The following is a 21,678-nucleotide window of genomic DNA, read 5'->3' as shown; positions in this document are numbered from 1 at the left end:
CTAATTCTACGTCCTACTCCCTTCCTTCCCTTCCTTTATTCTTCAGAGGACTGAGCCATTACTCACTGTGTGAACTTGGACCCCGAGTTTTGCTCTCAGGGGTATCATGCATTGATTTATTCTTCATTTAAAAAGAAAAAAAGATTTGAAGGCTTTCCCAGGCTAGTGCCTTTGGTGAGGTTTAGACTTTGTTTTATGATTCAATATCAGAAAAGCCAACTCAGAGTCCCTCCCTAACCAGGATGGGACCTGTCCAACCAGGGGTTTGCCTTTTGAGATGTGGCAAGAGATCAGACATGGGTTGATATCACAGATGACACTTACAGAACACACCAAGTAAACTCTGTTTATTTTTGAGGAGTTTTCAGAGTGTTACTCAGATGGCATGGCATCCTCTTGCCTTTAAAACAACAGCAACAAAAAATGAAACAGGAAAGTAAAAGGCACTTTGTCTACAGTTACACCCTTTGTCCAATTCTCAACCTCAATATCTGTTCATTCATTTTTACTTCTAACATTTCTCCATGTTCTAAATAACTTCCCTTGTAGATACTCTGGCTTCCAGCTCTTTAGGCTTTGAACCCTACCTTAAGCTCTGCCTGGTCTACAAAGTCTGCCTTAATTACGGAAAGCTGCATTATAAATAGTTGATTCCCTTACTCCTCCCACTTAAGCATGAATTAGTTAATTTTTGTCTCAATTAGTCTAATAGGTCTGGTAGAGAGAAAGAGGATAGCTTCTAGAACACTGTATTCAATGTGCTATTCCCGTATAAAAAACCCTGCTCTCTTGCCATTGTAGCTTCCTTGACTTTGTTTTCAAAGCCCTCTTTCCAGACAGCTCGTTTTCATAATGCCTCAAAATAAAATCTTTGTTCTAACCAAACTGGTTTGCTTACTCTTCCCCAAATATACTTTCCTTTTTTTTCCACCTCCTCCTGGATTATGTCATTCCCCCATTTACCAGGAATGAATTATTTCTTTCTACTCTCTCACCTATCCAAATTTTACCAATTTTAAAGACCCAATTTAATTTTTTTCTTCCCCTTTAATTCCTTTGCAAACCATATTGATTTCTCCCCTCTGTAGGATAATTCTATGAATTCAATAGGGCTTCTAATCTGTTTTATATTTAGAGATTAATCAAATTTTGCAAACACTGTACTGTTTTGCGTTGTTGGAGTATGTCATAATTTTTTTTTTTTTAGTTTTTGGTATTTATCTCTTATTTTTCCAAATAATCTCTTGGTTGTGGGGAAGGATCTCCTATTAGATTTCTTGTGTCTCTTGCAGCACCTGTCACAGTGTATTGCTTCATGGGACTCGACACAATTTATTTACTGATTGTTACTTCTTTCCAAGATCTGCATGATATCCCAGCCTCTAAGATGCTTTCAATACTTATGAGGAAGGCAGTTGACACTGGAGATAATGGGAAACAGGGTTGAGTATAGGAAAAAATGTTCATTAAATGTGATATTTGATTGATTTCAGATGATGAAACTGATACTTAGGACAATGATAGCAATGATTATGATAAACATGCTTATGTTCACTCAGTCAACAAATACTTAAAATTTCTGATAAGTGTAGATTGCTATTGAATCTTGTTGGAACGAGGCTGGTGCCACCAAGAATATTCCAGAATCATAAACAAAGTCTAAGACATTATTTATTAATGCCTTCAAAAGCAAAGAGTACATCTTTCCAACATGCGCACAGAAACAGACATACACACACACACACACACACACACAGATGTACACTTGTACAAACACTTTATCTCTTAGTATGTTTTTCAATGTACTGCTATGTACTATGGGGGAAAACCTTCTGTTTTCACTTCTGAGTTCTTATGTATTTTTCTCCTTCTAAAACTGAGTTATTACCCAGCATTCAGCTCAGGGCACAAGCAGCCACTACTACACTGGAACCCACCATGACAACCTGGTGAGCATGACATGCTCACAGGCTATATAGTTCTGCACGTTGTGCCTGCAGGTGGGCAGGTGCATGGTGACTGCTGTCTCTGTAGCAGAATTAGCCAGGCTCACTAGCCAAGAGACAGCTGCCAGTGCCATGCGGAGCCTTGGACTCATCACTGCCATGTAATGCAGGGGGTCACAAATGGCCACATAGTGGTCATAGGCCACTGAGACAAGCAGCAGGAACTCGGCCCCCCCCAGAGGCCAGGGAGACGAAGAACCGGGTCCCACATTGGGCAAAGATGGTCTTCTTCTTTAGGAGGAAGTACACCAACTCTGAGGGGCCCTGCTGGAGGTGTAGCAGATGTCCATGAGTGAGAGGTCGCAGAGGAAGATGTACATATGTAGATGGAGCTGCACATCCAGCCAGATCAGAAGAAAGATGAGCCCATTTCCCAGTAGGGTCAGCAGGTAGGTGGCCCCAGATAAGACAGAGTCCAGCCTGGGTGTGCCTGTCATTGGAGAGACCCATTAGTGTGAACTCATTTACCCACGTCACCTTGTTTCTTCCCATGCAGGAGGTGGGTCAGGCTGCTAGGGAAAAAGGTGGATTAGAGAGGCCTAATCAGAATCAGAATTCACAGTCTGGCACTGAACAAAGGGCTGTAAAGAGGACAGCAAGTACTTGTATACTGTCTCCATTAGCTTGTGAGCTCTTTGAAGTCAGAGATCTCTTCTGATTTTTAAAATATGAAGATTCCCATCAAGTGTTTCACAAATAATGTTTGTTGGGTCCATAAATATAAATGTTTAAAGTGTTTTTGAGGATTATTCTCTGATCTCAATATGTAAATGTGTGTCCGGAAATTCACCCTTGTTCTCATTACTCAGACTGAGGCCAGTGGCTCTTCCTGCTTCTCCCGTAATCCAGGTTGGACCAATGATAGAGAGAATTGCTCACTTGGTTCTCAGTATACTGATCAATCAGGTTTAGTTTTAGGTTGATAAGATCAGGACCTCATTGTAGAACATTATATCATCTATAATTATGTCCCAACTTCATAAGATAATGCTGCTTCCTTGGTGAAATGTTGGCATTTGTTTGAATTTTAAAGTAAGTAATTAATAAAAGATGAATGTACACATCACTTATTTGCAGTGACAACACTTGGAAACTGATGTCGCCCATGGATGAAGTCAGTAAGAGAGTGCCTGCGCAATCCTTTGAGCTTTGTTCTGGGTAAACCCTTCTGTCACAGCAAAGACATGTTTGCCTTTGGAGCACCTCCCTGTTTACTTCACTTGTCTGCAGCCCCTCTCGAAAGATATAGATGTCATTTTTTTTCATGTGCTAAGAAATTTTATAGTTTTTATTTCTTTATGAATAGTAAATTCCCATAGCCCCATTTCAGTATTCACCTTGTTTCTTTGCAACATGGTGGGAGAAGGTAGTGCTGATGATTATCATGAGAATAAAGAGAGACCACAGGGATGCAGAGAAGAGTCTGACAGGTGGAATAGCCCATTTGGATGCTCATTAGGGGAGGATTGAAAGAGAAGGAAAAAAACTCCAGAAATTAGGGTTGCCTCTGAAAATCCCAATATGGATACCAGATCAGAGCTTTCAACATTGGTTGCACATTAAAATCACATGGGAAGCTTTGACAACTTTAGATGCCCAGATTACAGTCCAGAGACATTAAGCCACCATCTCAGGTGGGTAAAACCCAGATATTAGTATATTTGTAACTTTTAATGTTTCTCAGGCAATTATGATGTGAAGCTAAGTTAGAGGATCACTGCTTTATCTTAATCTTTCAATTTTTGAAGCAGCCACACGCTTTCTGGTGTGGAGAGAATCACTGCTTTTGAGGGAACACTTAACCTTATTTTTGAAGACTTAAGACATGGTTTTTTGAGAGAGGAATATGTGTTGAGCTAAAGCTAGAAGAGTCTTTGAGAAGGAAAGATCTTTTGGACTGAACTCCTCATTCTTCATTTGAAAAAGTTAAGGCCAAGAGAATTTAAATAATCTGCCCCAAATTACATTGTAAATCGGTGAAAAAATTATTCTGGATATCTTGCCTTCGTGTGCTGGGAACCTCTTAGCCTTAGTTACTTAAAAAAAATTGTTTTTTCAACTTTTATTTTAAGTTCTTTGGGACATGTGCAGGATGTTCAGGTTTCTTACACAGGTAAGCATGTGCCATGGTGGTTTGCTGCACAGATCATCCCATCACCCAGGTATTAAGCTCAGCATCCATTAGGTATTCTTCCTAATGCCGTCCCTCCTCCTACCCTCCACCCTCCAACAGGCCCCAGTGTGTGTTGTTCCCTACCATGTGTCCATGTGTTCTCATCATTCAACTCCCACTTATAAGTGAGAACATGTGGTATTTGGTTTTCTGCTCCTGCATTAGTTTGCCAAGGATAATGGCCTCCAGTTCCATCCATGTCCCTGCAAAGGACATGATCGCATTCCTTTTTATGTCTGCATAGTATTTCATGGTGTATATGTACCACATTTTCTTTATCCAGTTTATCATTGATGGACAGTTAGATTGATTCCATGTCTTTGCTATTGTGAATAGTGCCCTGCAAAGGATATATCGCATTCCTTTTTATGGCTGCATAGTATTCCACGGTGTATATGTACCACATTTTCTTTATCTAGTTTATCATTGATGGGCATTTAGATTGATTCCATGTTTTTGCTATTGTCAATAGTGCTGCAGTGAACATATGCATGCATGTATATTTATAGTAAAATCATTTACATATTTTGGGTATGTACCCAGTAATGGGATTGTTGGGTCAAATGGTATTTCTGCCTCTAGGTCTTTGAAGAATTGCCACACTATCTTCCACAAGGGTTGAACTAATTTACACTCCCGTCAATATTGTAAAATCATTCATTTTTCTCTACAACCTCACCAGCATCTGTTGTTTTTTGACTTTTTAGTAATAGCCATTCTTAATGGTATGAGATGGTATCACATTGTGTTTTTAATTTGCATTTCTCTAATCATTAGTGATGTTGAGCTTTATTTATATATATATATATATATATATATATATATATATATTTTTTAGCTGGATGTATGTCTTCTTTTGAGAAGTGTCTGTCTGTGTCCTTTGCCCACTTTTTAGTGAAATTGGTTTTTTTTCTTGTCAATTTAAGTTCCTTATAGAAGCTGGATATTAGACCTTTGTCAGATGGATGGATTGCAAATTTTTCTCCCATTATGTTGGTTGTCTGTTTACTCTGTTGATAGCTTCTTTTACTGTGTAGAAGCTTTTTAGTTTGGTTAGATCCCATTTGTCAATTTTTGCTTTTGTTGCGATTGCTTTTGGTGTCTTTGTCATGAAATCTTTGCCCATGCCTATGTCCTGAATGACATTGCCTAGGTTTTCTTCTAGGGTTTGTATAGTTTGGGGTTTTACATTTACGTATTTAATCTATCTTGAGTTGATTTTTGTATATGGTGTAAGGAAGGAGTCCAGTTTCAATTTTCTGCATATGGCTAGCCAGTTCTCCCTGCACCATTTATTAAATAGAGAATTCTTTCCCTGTTGCTTGTTTTTGTCAGGTTTGTCAAAGATCAGATGGTTGTAGGTATGTGGCCTTATTTCTGGGTTCTCTATTCTGCTTCATTGGTCTATGTGTCTGTTCTTGTACCAGTACCATGATGTTTTGGTTACTGTAGCCCTGTAGTGTAGTTTGAGGTCAGGTAGTGTGATGCCTTCACCTTTGTTCTTTTTGCTTAGAGTTGCCTTGGCTATTCAGGTTGTTTTTTGGCTCCATATGAATTAAAAAAAATTTTTTTTCTAATTCTGTGAAGAGTGTCAATGGTAGTTTAATGGGAATAGCATTGAATCTATAAATGGCTTTGGGCAGTGTGACCATTTTCACCATATCGCTTTTTCCTATCCATGAGAACGGAATGTTTTTCTGTTGGTTTGGATAATTTCTGATTTGAGCAGTGGTTTGTAGTTCTTCCTGAAGAGGTCCTTTGCTTCTTTTATTAGCTGCATTCCTAGGTATTTTGTTCTTTTTCTGGCAATTGTGAATGGGAGTTCATTCATGATTTGGCTCTCAGCTTGCCTGTTGGTTTGTAGGAATGCTAGTGATTTTTCCATATTGATTTTGTATCTTGAGACTTTGCTGAAGTTACTTACCCTTCAGAAGCTTTTGGGTTGAGACAAGGGGGTTTTCTAGATATACGATCATGTCATCTGCAAACAAAGATAGCTTGACTTCCTCTCTTCCTATTTGAATAGTGATATGGTTTGGCTGTGTCTCCACCCAAATCTCATCTTGAATTGTAGCTCCCGCAATTCTCATGTGTTGTGGGAGGGACCTGTGGGAGGTAATTGAGTCATGGGAGTGGGTCTTTCCCATGCTGCTCTTATGATAGGGAATGAGTCTTATGAGATCTGATGGTTTTATAAGCAGGAGTTTCCCTGCACAAGCTCTCTCTTTGCCTGCTACCATCCATGTAAGACATGACTTGCTTCTCTTTACCTTCCACCATGATTGTGAGACCTCCCCAGTCATGTGGAACTGTGAGTCCATTAAACCTGTTTCCTGTATGCATTACCCAGTCTTGGGTATGTCTTTATTAGCAGCATAAAAAGGGGCCAATACAAATCTTTTATTTCTTTCTCTTGCTTGACTGCCCGGGCAAGAACTTCCAATACTACATTGAATAGGAATGGTGAGAGAGGACAACTTTGTCTTGTGCTGGTTTTCAAGGGAAATGCTTCCAGTTTTTGTCCATTCAGTATGATATTGGTTGTGGGTTTGTCATCTACGGCTCTTATTATTTTGAGGTATGTTCCTTCAATACCTGGTTTATTGAGAGTTTTTAATATGAAGGGATGTTGAATTTTACCAAAGGCTTTTTTTTTTTTTTTTTTTTTTGCATTTATTGAGATAATCCTGTGGTTTTGTTTTTAGTTCTGTTTATGTGATAAATCACATTCCTTGATTTGGGTATGTTGAACCAGCCTTGCATTCTGAGGATGAAGTCTACTTGATCATGGTGGATAAGCTTTTTGATGTGCTGCTGGATTTGGTTTTCCAGTATTTTGTTGAAAATTTTTGCATCAATGTTCGTTAAGTGTATTGGCCTAAAGTTTTCTTTTTTTGTGAATCTCTGCCAGGTTTTGGTATGAGGATTATATTGGCCTCATAGGATGAGTTACGGAGGAGTCCCTCCTTTTCAATTTTTTGGAATAGTTTCAGTAGGAATGGCACCACCTCTTCTTGGTGTCTCTGGTAGAATTCAGCTGTGACTCTGTCTGGTTCTGGGCTTTCTTTTGGTTGGTAGGCTATTTATTACTACCTCAATTTCAGAACTCATTGATCTATTCAGGAATTCAAATTCTTCCTGGTTCACTCTTCAGAGGGTGTATGTGTCCAGGAATTTATCAATTTCTTCTGGATTATCTAGTTTATGTGCATAGAGGTGTTTATAGTATTCTCTGATGGTTATTTGTATTTCTGTGGGGTCAGTGGTGATATCCTCCTTATCATTTCTGATTGGGTCTATTTGATTCTTCTCTCTTTTCTTCTTTATTAGTCTACCTAGTGGTCTATTTTATCAATTTTTTAAGAAAACTAGCCACTGAATTAGTTGATTTTTTGAAGGGCTTTTTGTGTCTCTCCTTCAGTTTATCTCTGATCTTGGTTATTTCTTGTTTTCCTCGTTATTTTCGTTGTGATGTTAGGTTGTTAACTTTAGATCTTTCTAGCTCTATGATGTGGGCATTTAGTGCTATAAATTCACCTCTTAACACTGCTTTAGCTGCATCCAAGAGATTCTGGTGTGTTATATCTTTGTTTTCATTTGTTTCAAAAAACAAATGATTTCTGCCTTAATTTTATTATTTACCCAAAAGTCATTCAGGAGCAGGTTGTTCAATTTCCATGTACTTGTATGGTTTTGAGTGAATTTTTTAATCTTGAGTTCTAATTTGATTGCACTGTGGTATGAGAGAATGCTTGTTATGACTTCAGTTCTTTTGCATTTGCTGGAGGAGTGTTTTACTTCCAATTATGTGATCAATTTTAGAGTAAGAGCCATGTGGCAATGAGGAGAATGTATATTCTGTAGTTTTTGGGCAGAGAGTTTTTTAGGTATCTGTCAGGTCCACTTGATCCAGAGCTGAGTTCAGATCTTGAATATCTTTGTTAACTTTCTGTCTTGATGATCTATCTAATATTGTCTGTGGGGTGTTACGATCTCCTACTATTATTGTGTGGGAGTTTATAAGTCTTTAGGTATCTAGGAACTTGCTTTATGAATCTTTATGTATTGGGGGCATATATATTTAGGACAGTTAACTCTTCTTGTTGAATTGAACCCTCTACCATTATGTAATGCCCTTCTTTGTCTTTTTTGATCTTTGTTGACTTAAAGTCTGTTTTATCAGAAACTAGGATTGCACCCTGCTTTTTTCTGTTTCCCATTTGCTTGGTAAATTTTCCTCCATCCCTTTATTTTGAGCTTATATGTGTCTTCGCATATGAAATGGGTCTCTTGAGGGCAGCATAGTGATGGGTCTTGGTTCTTTATCCAGCTTGCTATTCTGTGTCTTTTAATTGGGGCATTTGGTCCATTTACATTTAAAGTTAGTATTGTTATGTGTGGATTTGATCCTGTCATCATAATGCTAGATGGTTATTTTGTAGACTTGTTTATGTGGTTGCTTTATAGTGTCACTTGTTTGTATACTTCAGTGTGTTTTTGTAGTGGCTGGTAATGGATTTTCCTCTCCATATTTAGTGGTTCTTTCAGGAGCTCTTGTAAGGCAAGTCTGGTGGTCATGAATTCCCTCAGCATTTGCTTGTCTGAAAAGGTTCTTATTTCTCCTTCGCTTATAAGGCTTAGTTTGATTAGATATGAAATTCTGTATTGGAAATTACTTTCTTTAATAACATTGAATATTGGCCCCCAATATTTTCTTGCTAGTAGGACTTCCACTGAGAGGTCCATGGTTAGTCTGATGGGCTTCCCTTTGTAGGTGACCTGGCTTTTCTCTCTGTTTGCTCTTAATATATATTTTTTTCTTTCATTTTGATCTTGGAGTATCTGATGATGATTATGTGTCTTGGGGATGATCTTTTTGTGGAGTATCTTACTGGGGTTCTCAGCATTTCCTGAATTTGAATATTGGCCTGTCTTGCTAGGTTGAAAAAGTTCTCCTGGATGATATCCTGAAGTATGTTTCCCAACTTGGTTCTGTTCTTCCCATCTCTTTCAGGTACCCCAATCTGTCACAGATTGTGTCTTTACATAATATCATATTTTCAGAGGTTTTATTCATTTCTTTTCATTCTTTTTTTCTATTCTTGTCTGCCTGTCTTAATTCAGAAAGCCAGTCTTCAAGCTCTGAGATTCTTTCCTCTGCTTGGTCTATTCTGCTATTAATACTTGTGATTGAATTGTGAAGTTATTGTGGGGTGTTTTTCAATGAGTTATGTTCTCTCCAAACTGGCTCTTTTGACTGTCAGCTCCTGCATTGTTTTATCATGGTTCTCAACTTCTTTGCATTGGGTTATGACATGCTCTTTTAGCTCAGTGAAGTTCATTTTTATCCACATCCTGAAGCCTAATTATGTCATTTCAGCCATCTCAGCATCAGCTTAGTTCTGAACCCTTGCTGAAGAGGTGTTGCAGTCATTTGGAGGAAAAGGGCTGCTCTGGCTTTTTGAGTTTTCAGCATTTTTGTGTTGATTATTTCTCATCTTGCTGGGCTTGTCTACATTCAATCTTTGGGGTTGCTGACATTTGGATGGGTTTTTTTGTGGGTTTTCTTTGTTGTTATTGCTTTCTGGTTGCTTGTTTTAACAATTTGGCCACTCTTCTGCAAGCCTGCTGTGGTTTGCTGGGGGTCTGTCCAGCTGCTAGTCACCTCAGCTTTTCCTATACCTGGAGGTATCACCAGTGAAAGCTGTGAAACATCAAAGATGGTAGCCTGCCCTCTCCTCTCTGGAAGCTCCATCCCAGTGGAGTACTGACCTGTTGCAGGCCCTGAACGCACCTGTAGGAGGTGGCTGGAGATTGCAGTTGGAAGGTGTCACTCAGTCACGATGAACAGGACCAGGGACCCACTTAAAGGAGCAGTCTGACTGCTTTTTGGTACAGCAGCTGTGTTGTTTTGAGGATCCCTTCAGCCCCTAGTTGGTTTGGGCTCTCCAAGGCACACAGGCTGGACTGGTTGAGATGCCCAAAAGCCAAGGTGAAGGCCTGCCCCAACTCATGGGCACTCCATCCCAGGGAGAAATTAGAACTCTGTCAGCTATAGAATATGGGTGAGGGTGGCTGGAGGCTTCAGCTAGGAGGTCTCCCCCAGTGAAGAGAAATGGATCAGGGTTCTATATAAAGAAGCAGTCTGGCCACACCTCAACAAAATAGTGTGTGGTGTGAAGAACCACCTCTGCCCTATCAGCTTGGACTCTCCAAAGTCTGCAGGCTAGAGTCTGAGTCTTCCAAACAGCAAAGATAGTGGCCCTCCCCTTCCCCTGGGGGCGCTGTCTTAAGGAGACAGCAGAGCTCTGTCCATAGAATATGGGTAGGAGGGTTGGCTGGAGTCCTGGGTGGGAGTGACTGGAGGCCTTAGCAGGGAGGTCCTCCCCAGTGTGGAGGAATGGATCAGGGTCCCACTTAAAGAAGCAGTCTAGCCACCTTCTGGCAAAGCAGCTGTGCTGTGCTGGGGGGACCCTTCCTCCCAGACCATTTTGGCTCTCCAAAGCCCACAGGCTGGAATGGCTGAGTTGATCAAACAGCAGAGATGATGGCTTGCCTCTCTCTTGGGTCCTCCATCCCATCTCAGGCAGACACTACCCTGTTGCTGGTGGTTGGCTGGAATTCCAAGCCGGTAAGTCTTATCTTATGAGGTGCTGTGAAAGTGAGACCTACAGACCGACGTTGCTTGGTTCCCTGAATTCAGCCCCCTTCCTAGGGGTATGCACTGGCCTCTGGCCTTGCCTGAGCTGCAGACACCCTTGTCAGGGATCCCAGGGCCAGAGTATGTAAAGCTCTTGGGTCTTTGTATGTGCCTGAGCAGCTGCTCTGCAAAGACTTCACACACCTCTGGGTTTGGACCCAAAGCCCAGGTTGTATGGGCCCACGAGGGGGCCTCCTGATCCATGTGTTGCAAAGATCCATGGGAGAAGTGCGGTTTCCCAGAGTCACACCATCACTCACTGATTCCCTTGGCTGGTGGTGGGCAGTTATTTTCAGTCTGGTCCAAAAATGATGTTTTAATATATCTTAGACCGAAGGTAAGAACATTGTAAACATTAGTGAGTATCAAATGAGGTAATGTGTAAAAAAACTCTTCATAAACACATTATCCAAATGAAAAAGCTTTGTATGAAGGATATGAGAGATGGAACACAGAATCTAATGAAACACACATGACAACAATTTAACCCAAGTCTTTCTAATGGGTTTGGGAGGATGTGACTGCAGGGCAGAGCAGTTGGATGCCATCCTCTGGCTCTCTGGTTGGAACCCTATCCTTCTCTTTTTTTCATTTCTTCTGTGGCCAAAAGGAGCCACTGTAGAAATTGCCAAGAACAGAAGCTGGCTCTGTTACCTACCTAGCTATTGAGTTCCTGAGCTCTGCACCTGGGAGCCCATGACTTTCCACAGAGCCTGTATCTTTGATCAGCACTGTCAGGAACCAAGCTTTGGTGACTCCTGAGTACTCCTGATAGTCTCACAACTGAAAGGAGTAAAATGCAAAATAGAATCATAGGAAAGAATAAAACCTGGACGGAACTTTTAGGATTATCATTTCAACCTTGTCATCTTCCTCAAGAAATGAGGAAACTGAGGCTCAGAGAGCAAGGGTGATTGACTCAGGATTATTGGCTAGTTAGGAGCAGGACTAGAACTGCTCCGGAATCTGAGGATCACAAGACCCATTTTCTTCCTGCGACATCCCACTAGGTGATCACTCACGGGCATGGGGAATGTGTCACGGTGGCTAGTGAGGGCAGCACGGGACAGGTTTGACTTTTGGATGGGGAGGAGGATGTCAAGAAAGGCTTAGAGTTTGGGATATCTTTCCAGGGGGTCCAGTGGGAGGCCTTGGACTGACACCACACTTTGTAGGAAACCAGGTTGAAGAGTGCTTGGTAATGGCCAGTGGCCTGGAGGTCCAGTTCACCAAATGAGCTTTCCTCTTTTAGTTTTATCTGCAAAAGGGAAACATCCACCCCATAGTTTTAGTAAGGGTATGAATCTCACACACCCAGACTTTCCACTTTTTCTGCAGCCAGGAGGTAGAACTGGAAAAAAAAATCTGTACCAAGTCAGACTCCTTTGCTTCTCTTTTCTTACTTCTAACAAACTAACTGAAAGGTAGAGAGGGCGTTTTCTCTTTTTATTGTACCCTTTTCTAGTTTCTCAACTGAGCCTGATATCTAGAGTTGGGGGACTAACTGACTGACTGAACATCACACTGAGTGTGCTTCTTAAAATTCATCCTCTCATCTAGGTGGTGAGGGAAGCCAAAGAACTATAATTTGTGAGGGAAACGGGGTGGGAATCCTCAGGAAATCCTTTCTCTTATTGGCCCATACCTTATCTGTTCCCAGGGTTTGCATTCCCTTGTGCTGAGATCTCATTCTGAAAGAAGTGTCAGCCAGCACATTCTACAGAACATATATTTTAAAAGTTTATTCTTATTTTTATGAAAGTAGTATAATCTTATTTTAAAAAATTATAAACAGTACACAAAAATTTAAGGAAAAATGAAATGCCTCCATCTTTCTTCATTCTTCTCTCCATTATATATTTTACCAGACATAATCAATGTTAATATTAGTAATTGATTAATATTAGTTAATTGGTAATATATGATACAATCATCCATATATTAAAATATACTTTATGGGATGGGATTTACACAATTTTTTTTCATTTATGGTTCATGATTTTATATCTACCTTAAGAAATCTATGCCATCCTAAGATCACAAAGATTTTCTCGTTGTTTTTCTTGAACCTTTCTGGTTTTACCTCTTACATTTAGGTTTTTTATCCATTTCATGTTAATTTCATATATGAAGTGAGGTAAGGGTTGAGGTTCATTTTCCCCCCTTTATGTATATACAAATGTTTTAGCACTGTTTGTTGAAAAGACATACCACAAATTTTGATAGACAGTATTGTGTTTTCATTTTTATTTAGTTCAAACGATTTTCCAATTTCCCTTTTCATTTTTGCTTTGGCCAATGGGTTAATCAAAGAAGTGGTGTTTAATATCTAAATATTTGTGAGATCTTCCAGTTATCTTGCTGGCATTAATTTCAAATTTAATTCTATTGTGATTAGAGAACATAATCTGCATGATTTCAGTCTTTTAACATTTCTTGAGATTTGCTTCATGGCCCAGTGAATTATCAGTCCTGATGAATGCTCCATGTGCCCTTGAAAAGAATGTGTGTTTTGCTGATGTTGGATGGAGTGTTCTATAAATGTCAGCTAGGTCAGTTAGTCGATAGCATTGTTCAGGTCTTCTACATGCTCTGTATCCTTACGGATTTTCTGTCTAGTTGTTCATTTACTGAGAGGCAAGTGTTGAATTATTCTACTCTAATTGTGCATTTTTTAATTTTAATTTTAATTTTTAGACAGAGTCTGGCTCTGTCATGCAGGCTGCAGTGCAGTGGCTCAATCACAGCTCACTGCATCCTCTGCCTCCCAGGCTCAAGCAATCCTCCCACCTCAGCCTCTGGAGTAGCTGGGACCACAGGTATGCACCACCATGCCGGGCTGATTTTTAAATTTTTTGTAGAGACATTGTCTCACTATGTTGCCCAGACTAGTTTCAAACTCCTAAGCTCAAGTGATCCACCTGCTTTGGCTACCCAAAGTGCTTGGATCACAGGCGTGAGCCATTGGGCCTGGCTTGATACCTTTTTAAATTTGTGTCCTTTTTTTGCTGCATACGTTTTGACACTCTGCTGTTGGAAGCTTATACATTCAGGAGGTCAAGCTTACTATTATTTTATTTTACAGTGCCCGAACTATTGTTAATTGCATCTAGTGAAATTTAAATTTTATGTATTTTATTCTTCATCTTTACAAGTCCTATTTAGTTTCTTCTGTTTCTAGGCCTGTGTTTGTTGACTGATCTGTTGCAGGTTATGAATCTTATTTTCCTGTTTTTTTTAAGGTCTAGTAATTTTTTAATTGAATGTTGTATATTAGAAATCTTAAGTTATTTAATACTTGGTTCTGTTGTATTCTATTGAAACATTGTAGACTTTTTCTGACAGTTACTTGTAAATTAGTTTGATGCTTTTGATGTTTTAAAAAGTGAATTTAGGGTAGGCCTATGGTAGTCTTTTTCTAGGACTAATTTTGCTCAACTTCTAAGACATAGCATCTTTGCAACTCATATGGAGTGCTTTGTATACTCAGTAACGTTTCTTCGCTCTGGCCAAAGAGTGCTAAAATGAATCCCGGCCCCGGAGGAGTTCTGGAAATTGTTTGTTTTATAGCACTCCAGCAATTTTTCTTTCTTTGGAGGTTGTTTTTTTCTCAGTCTTACAGAGTTTCACACTACTTACATAAGGATTGGTGTTTAGCCAAGGACTCAAAGACTGATTTCTGGAACCATTTTCCTGTGTAGCTTATTTTTCCCTCTAATCTCTGGATCCTTCACTGAGCAAGATTTCCAGGTCTGTTTAAATTCCCTCTCTTTGTGCTACAGTCTGGATATTGCCTCCTGGCAGAAAGTCTGGCTGATTGTAAGAATCACCTCATTATTTTTCCTTCTCACAGGAATCATGGTTTTGTGCTGTCTGTTTTTTAATATCTGAAAACAACGTTTTTAAACTGTTTTCCAGTTTTCTAGTTGCTTGTGGTAGCTGGGTAATTCTGTCCTGTTACTTCTTCACGTCTGGGAGTAGAAGGGCTGTATTATTTTTAAATCCCTATTATTCTATACTCTTAGAGAGTTCTTTCACTTTATCTTTCTGCCATCTTACTGATTTTTAAAAAAAGATTTCAGCAATAAGAATGTTCTGTTTAGCCGAGTGCGGTGGCTCACGCCTGTAATCCCAGCACTTTGGGAGGCCGAGGTGGGTGGATCACGAGGTCAGGAGATGGAGACCATCCTGGCTAACACGGTGAAACCCCGTCTCTACTAAAAATACAAAAAATTAGTTGGGCGTGGTGGTGGATGCCTGTAGTCCCAACTACTCGGGAGGCTGAGGCAGGAGAATGGCGTGAACCCAGCAGGCGGAGCTTGCAGTGAGCCAAGATCACGCCACTGCACTCCAGCCTGGGCGACAGAGCGAGACTCCATCTCAAATAAATAAATAAATAAATAAATAAATAAAATACATTTAAAAAAAAAAAAAAGGAAAGAAAGAAAGAATGTCCTGTTTACATATAGGAAGGAAGGACTGTGTAGTAACTGTGGCTTTACTCTGCAATTGTGTGGGTGGGACTATGTTGGGATGAGTTTTTGTCTTGGATGAGCAGTCTTACCAGCATTGTATGCATTTATGTTGAGGATAAATTATGTCAAGTGGCAGACTTCACTTTAGGATGAGCAGGGAGGGAATTGATTAGAAAACTACTGGTTTCTACAGCGCCATAATAGGTGATATTTACTTGGGTGAAAACAACACCAACACCACAGGTTCTAGCATTTCCCAGAAATTTCATCTTATGTGTTAGAGAGAAAAAAAAAAAAGCCCCCCCCTCCTTTTTTTTTTCTTTTTTTTTTTTCAGAAGATAAAGGCTGAGGTGTTGATTCTGGTGGCAGAGAGTGGTAGAGGAGCTGATCTGTGCAGCTAAGCACCTTCTATCATAAATGCCAAATCAGAATTTGTAACATCTCCCGAGTTCTAATAATTAATCAATTGCTCATTCAACTATAGCTTTCTGTTTCTATATTCTAGTTGTGACAGCCTCCTTTTTATCAATATGGTTTAACCTTATATTCAGGTATTTGTTGAACTCTCTAATTCAACATAATCTCCTGCATTCCCTTCAATTTTATATTTTAAATTTGTTTTTATTTTCCTATCCTTTAAAGAAGTACAAAAATTGACTCGACACAGTTGAGCCGTGCATATAAGAAAGTGTCTGCTTGTTTAGGTCATACTTTAAGGACCGTTTGGCTGGATGTAATATTTTTGGATTATACTTTCTTGCCCTCAAAACCTAGTAGAAAATTATTTCATTACTTTCCTGTCATTCCTTACTGTGCATTATTGTAGAGGAAACGTTCCACACCAGCCTGACTGTTGGTTTTCCTTGGGGAATCTACTATTCTTATGTGTTTGCTCTTGGATTTTTTCATATATACTTAAAATTTAAAATTGGTTCAGGATGTGTTCACATGTGAGTCACTTTGAATGATTATATTTTTCTAAAACCTCTGGTGAGCCCTTTCCTTTTTCCTTTCTTATGTTCTTTTTCTTTTTCTTTCTTTCTTGTTTTTTTTTTTGGAAGCCGAGTCACTCTAGCCCCTGCTGGAGTGCAGTGGCACCGTCTTGACTCAGGAAACAACAGGTGCTGGAGAGGATGTGGAGAAATAGGAACACTTTTACACTGTTGGTGGGACTGTAAACTAGTTCAACCATTGTGGAAGACAGTATGGCGATTCTTCAAAGATCTAGAACTAGAAATACCATTTGACCCAGCCATCCCATTACTGGGTATATACCCAAAGGATTATAAATCATGCTGCTATAAAGACATGTGCACGTGTATGTTTATTGTGGCACTATTCACAATAGCAAAGACTCGGAACCAACCCAAATGTCCATCAACGATAGACTGGATTAAGAAAATGTGGCACATATACACCATGGAATACTATGCAGCCATAAAAAAGAATGAGTTCATGTCCTATTGTGGGGTGGGGGTAGGGGGGAGGGATATCATTAGGAGATATACCTAATGTAAATGATGAGTTAATGGGTGCAGCACACCAACATGGCACATGTATACATATGTAACAAACATGCACATTGTGCACGTGTACCCTAGAACATAAAGTATAATAATATTTTTTAAAAAAACAACAAACAACGAAATACCCAAGTTCAACTCTCACCTCTTCTACCTTCTGGTGGTATGGCCTTTCTCAGAATAATTAAATGCACCATGTTATATTATCACCCCTCTTCTCTTATTCTTGACTGCCCTGTTAGTCTCTTGAGAATTGCTTTCTCCAGTTGTTTATGAGATACAGTCTGCAGAGCAATGTCTCAGCTGCCTCAAAAAGCAGAAGTCCAAAGTAGAAGGACAAGTGTTATGTTCTTTGACTTGGGTTTCTGTAAATTATTTGGATATTAGGAAAAAGTCCTCTCAGGATATAGTAATTCACTGGATGATTATCTTTTAAACATTTTTAGAAGTGCTTATCTTTCTTGGCGTTATCACATAGCTTGTATTAGAGTTAAGATCTTTCTGGGGGATCAGATGCTATTTTAATTAAAAGTCGGAGCATGAATTTTTTTAAGATTATTTTTGAGTCAAGGTCTAGCTATGCAGCCCCGGCTCAAGCTCAGTGGCATGACTGCAGCTGACTGTAGTTTGAACTCCCGAGTCAGGCAGTCCTCTTTCTCAGCCTCCTGAGTAGGTGGGACTGCAAGTACGCTACAACACCTGGCTATTTTTTGTTTTTAGACCAGGTCTCACTCGATCGCCAGGCTAGAGTGCAGTGGCACAATCTCAGGTCACCGCAATCTCTGCCTCCCAGATTCAAGTCATTCTCCTGCCTCAGCCTCTCAAGGAGCTGGGACCACAGGCACTTGTCACCACATCCAGCTAATATTTGTATTTTTAGTGGAGACAGGGTTTCACCATGTTGGCCAGGATGGTCTCGATCCATCTGCATCAGCCTCCCAACTGGCTAATTTTTAAACTTTTTATTTTTAGAGACAGGGTCTTGCTATGGCATTACGATGTCCAAGCTAGTCTAAGGCTTTTGATAAGTATAATTAAAGTATCCACTGTCAATATTTTCTTTGCGAATTAAATAGCTTAATATAGCTTATTATTTTAGTTTGTATTTCTTTGTCATTGAGACTATTTTTTCATATGCTAAATGTTATAAAACAAGTTCTACCTTTGTATTTATTTTATTTCTCCATTTTTCTGTTTGCATGTTCACCATTTTCCTATTGATTGGTAAGTGCCCTTTAAATTAACATGTAGTGAAATTGACTTTTTGGGGTGTATTAGTTCATTTTCATGTTGCTGATAAAGACATGCCCGAGACTGGGAAGAAAAAGAGGTTTTATTGGACCTACAGTTCCATTTGGCTGGGGAAGTCTCAGAATCATGGCAGGAGGCAAAAGGCACTTCTTACATGGCAGCAGGGAAGAATGAGGAAGAAGTAAAAGCAGAAACCCCTGATAAACCCATCAGATCTTGTGAGTCTTATCAACTACCATGAGAACAGCATGAGAAAGACCAGCTACAGTCAACAGAACTGAAATAGTAAGTTTGATGAGGCTGTGAAGAAATTGGAATCCTTGTTCATTGCTGGTTCTTTGCTAGTGGGAATGTAAAATGGTTCGGCTGCGGTGGAGAACAGTTTGGCAGTTTCTTTAAAAAGTTGAACATGCAATTATCATATGACCCAGTGCTTCCACTTCTGGGTAAATATTCAAAAGAATTGAAAACAGGTATTCAAAAAAAATTTATATTTGAATGTTCATAGTAGCACTATTCACAATAGCAAAAAGGTAGAAACAATTCAAATGTCTGCTAGCTGATGATGTGTTATATCCATACAATGGAATATTATTCAACCATAAAAAGAAGCGAAAGCACTACTACATACTACAATATGGAAAGACCTCAAAAACATGCTAAGTGAGAAATTAGACACAAAAGGCCACATATTGCATGATTCCCTTTATATGAAATGTCCAAAACTGGCATATCCATAGAGACAGAAAGCACGTTAGTGGTGGTCAGGAATGCTTAATGAATGTGGGGTATCCTTTTGGGGTGTTGAACGTGTTTTGGGGCAGATAGAGATGAGGTTGCACAACACTGTGAATTCATTGACTAGATGTCAATGAATTATCCGCTTTAAAAAGGCAAAAACTGTGAATCATGTGATATGTGAGCTATACCTCAATTAAAACGTTTTAATAGCAGTTTTAAAGGGTGCTCTTCATTTCCTGTTTTTCAGCCCTTTAGCTTTGTTGCAATAGATTGAGTAAAAGTTTGAACTGTTCTCAATTTATGTTTTTTGTTGTTGTTATTGTTGTTTCTTTGCTTGTTTTGGTTTGTTTGTTTTCTTTTGTGGTCAAGACAAACCAGAGATTCATAATATTTAGTTAAGGAGATGTTTTATTTAGTCTGACTTTAAAAGATTATTTTAAACATTTTTCAGAATAAATTATCACTGCTTTGCTTTATAATCTAGGATTTTAGAGCTCAAAAATTTGTGTATTAAAAGAGCAGAACAAAACTATCCCCAATGAGGAAGCAGGATTCTTTCTTGGCTGAATCCCATGGCTCACTCTAATCATGCATAGCATGGCCTCCCAGTCAGGATGAGCTCTGAGCATAGCCCTCAATGTTCACAAGAGGATATCCTTAGATCTGATTGTGTACAAGATGTTTGTTTGAGGTCCTGCACATCTGACTTTCTGGCCAGCAATTTGCCACCACTGCAAATTTGAAAGGGAAACAAGCAGAGGGACACTCATGTGACTGGCACACAGCCCAGTCATACTTATCAGAACTGAGAGATCATTACTGTGACTTTGGCTCCAAACCCATGGGTGAATCCACCACCCTAGTGAGCCAGGCTGGACCATGTGTGAGTTACTGGGGTGGCCTTTGCATCTCTGACCTAAGGCCTGTTTGATCTCATGGGCACAGTGAACTTTGTAACTTAAAGCTTTTTTCCCTCCTTTTCTCACTTACTACAGAAACATGTATTTAAATATTTTTACCAAGAAATAGACTTTTTTGGAGTATGTTTTGTGCACTGCCCTGACTTCTAATTTAATCTTTCTTCCTAATTCATGTACACTGGTATGTCTTTTCTCCTCCCTCCCCCTTCCTTTCATTTAAGAAAACGAATATATTTCATTTAACTTTCTGTAGGGTGCATGTATTTTTAAGTTGTTGTAACTCACATTGGGAATAAGGCATGGGCCAAAGATAAAGTCTGGATAAAATCCATTTTTCTATTACCTCAAAAGAGAGTAGTACAGATTGTGGTCCTCCCACTTGTTCCCTTACACACACACATACACATACACACACATGCAGATGCACACACATACACACACATGCCTACACATGTTATACTGGAGAGCACAGTCCAATGCCCACTGTCTCCAGAGTGAGGCCCTCTCGTTACCCAAACCACTCTCTAATGTTTTAATTCAGAGCTTGTCATCAGAACTCGACTCAGAGCTGCCTTCACATCCTTGTTCCGCAGACTGTATATGAGAGGATTCAACATGGGGGTCGCCACAGTATAAAAGAGCACCACTACCTTTTCCTGCTCAGCTGAGGCCATGGAACGAGGCTGCATGTAGGTGAAGAGGGCCATCCCATAGGATATTGAGACCACAGTGAGGTGGGAGGCACAGGTCCCGAAGGCCTTGCGGCGCCCCTGGGTGGAGCGGATCCGCAGGATGGCAACTATGATGTGGATGTAGGACAGTGAGACCAGGCAGCCGGGCACCTGCAGCACCACCACACTGGAGGCCACTGTGACCACCTGATTGAAGGTGACGTCCACACAGGCCAACCTGACCAGTGCCAGTGTCTCACAGGACACATGGTTCAACACGTTGTGCCCACAGGTGGGCAGGTACATGGTCAGTGCCGTCTCCATAGCAGAATTAGGCCCACTAGCCAAGAGACAGCTGCCAGTGCCACGCAGAGCCTTGGCCTCATCACTGCTATGTAACACAGGGGGTCGCAGACAGCCACATAGCGGTCATAGGCCATTGCGGCTAGCAGCAAAAACTCAGTCCCTCCGAGGGCCAGGGAGAAAAAGAGCTGGGTCCCACATTGGGCAAAGGAGATGGTCTTCTTCTCCAGGAGGAAGTGCACCAGCATCTGCGGGACCCCGCTGGAGGTGTAGCAGATGTCCACAAGTGAGAGGTGGCAGAGGAAGAAATACATGGGCAGGTGGAGTCTCACGTCCAGCCAGATCAGGAGCAGGATGAGCCCGTTGCCCAGCAGGGTCAGCAGGTAGGTGGCCCCAAATAAGACAAAGAGTCCAGCCTGGGTTTGCCTGTCACTGGAGAGACCCATTAGGATGAACTCACTTACCCAGGTTACGTTGTCCCTTCCCAATTGGGACATTGAACCTCACTTCTTCAATCTAGGTGGTTAGGAGGGAATGCAAAGGTCTTGGCGGAAAGGACATTTGGTTTCTGACACTAAACCAAATTCTGAGAGATTCTGAAGGACAAAGTCCCCATTTTGGCCATCCTTTCACATCTAGGACTGAGCAGTTACAGTTGTGTAGGAGGTAATCTATCAATGTAGAAAGAATGATAGAGAAGAAAGGATGAGAGAAGGAAAGAAAAACTAAGGAAAGACAATAGAAAAATGGAAAAGGAGGGAAGGAATATGGAAGATAGGAAAGAAAGGAAGGATTCTTCACCGTGGGGTAGCGGTGGGTAAAGTATTGTAATCAGACACTTGAGAACCATAGGGATGTCCTGGGCTTTCTCAGCTCATTTCTTAACTCTGGATTGGGCTGTTCTTCATGCTTCTT

General features: G+C 40.2%; 2 pseudogenes; both read right to left on the bottom strand.

Moving 5' to 3' along the window:
• Positions 1-1,921: 1,921 nt before the first annotated feature.
• LOC105471432 (olfactory receptor 2F1-like) lies at positions 1,922-2,498 on the bottom strand (annotated as a pseudogene).
• A 17,815-nt stretch (positions 2,499-20,313) lies between these two features.
• On the bottom strand, positions 20,314-21,260 carry LOC105471431 (olfactory receptor-like protein OLF3; annotated as a pseudogene).
• Between the last annotated feature and the right edge of the window lie 418 nt (positions 21,261-21,678).

The sequence above is a fragment of the Macaca nemestrina genome, chromosome 4 (assembly GCF_043159975.1).
Source record: "Macaca nemestrina isolate mMacNem1 chromosome 4, mMacNem.hap1, whole genome shotgun sequence".
Lineage (NCBI taxonomy): Eukaryota > Metazoa > Chordata > Mammalia > Primates > Cercopithecidae > Macaca > Macaca nemestrina.
Note: the sequence above shows the minus strand (reverse complement) of the source record. Positions and strands in the feature narration are given on the sequence as shown.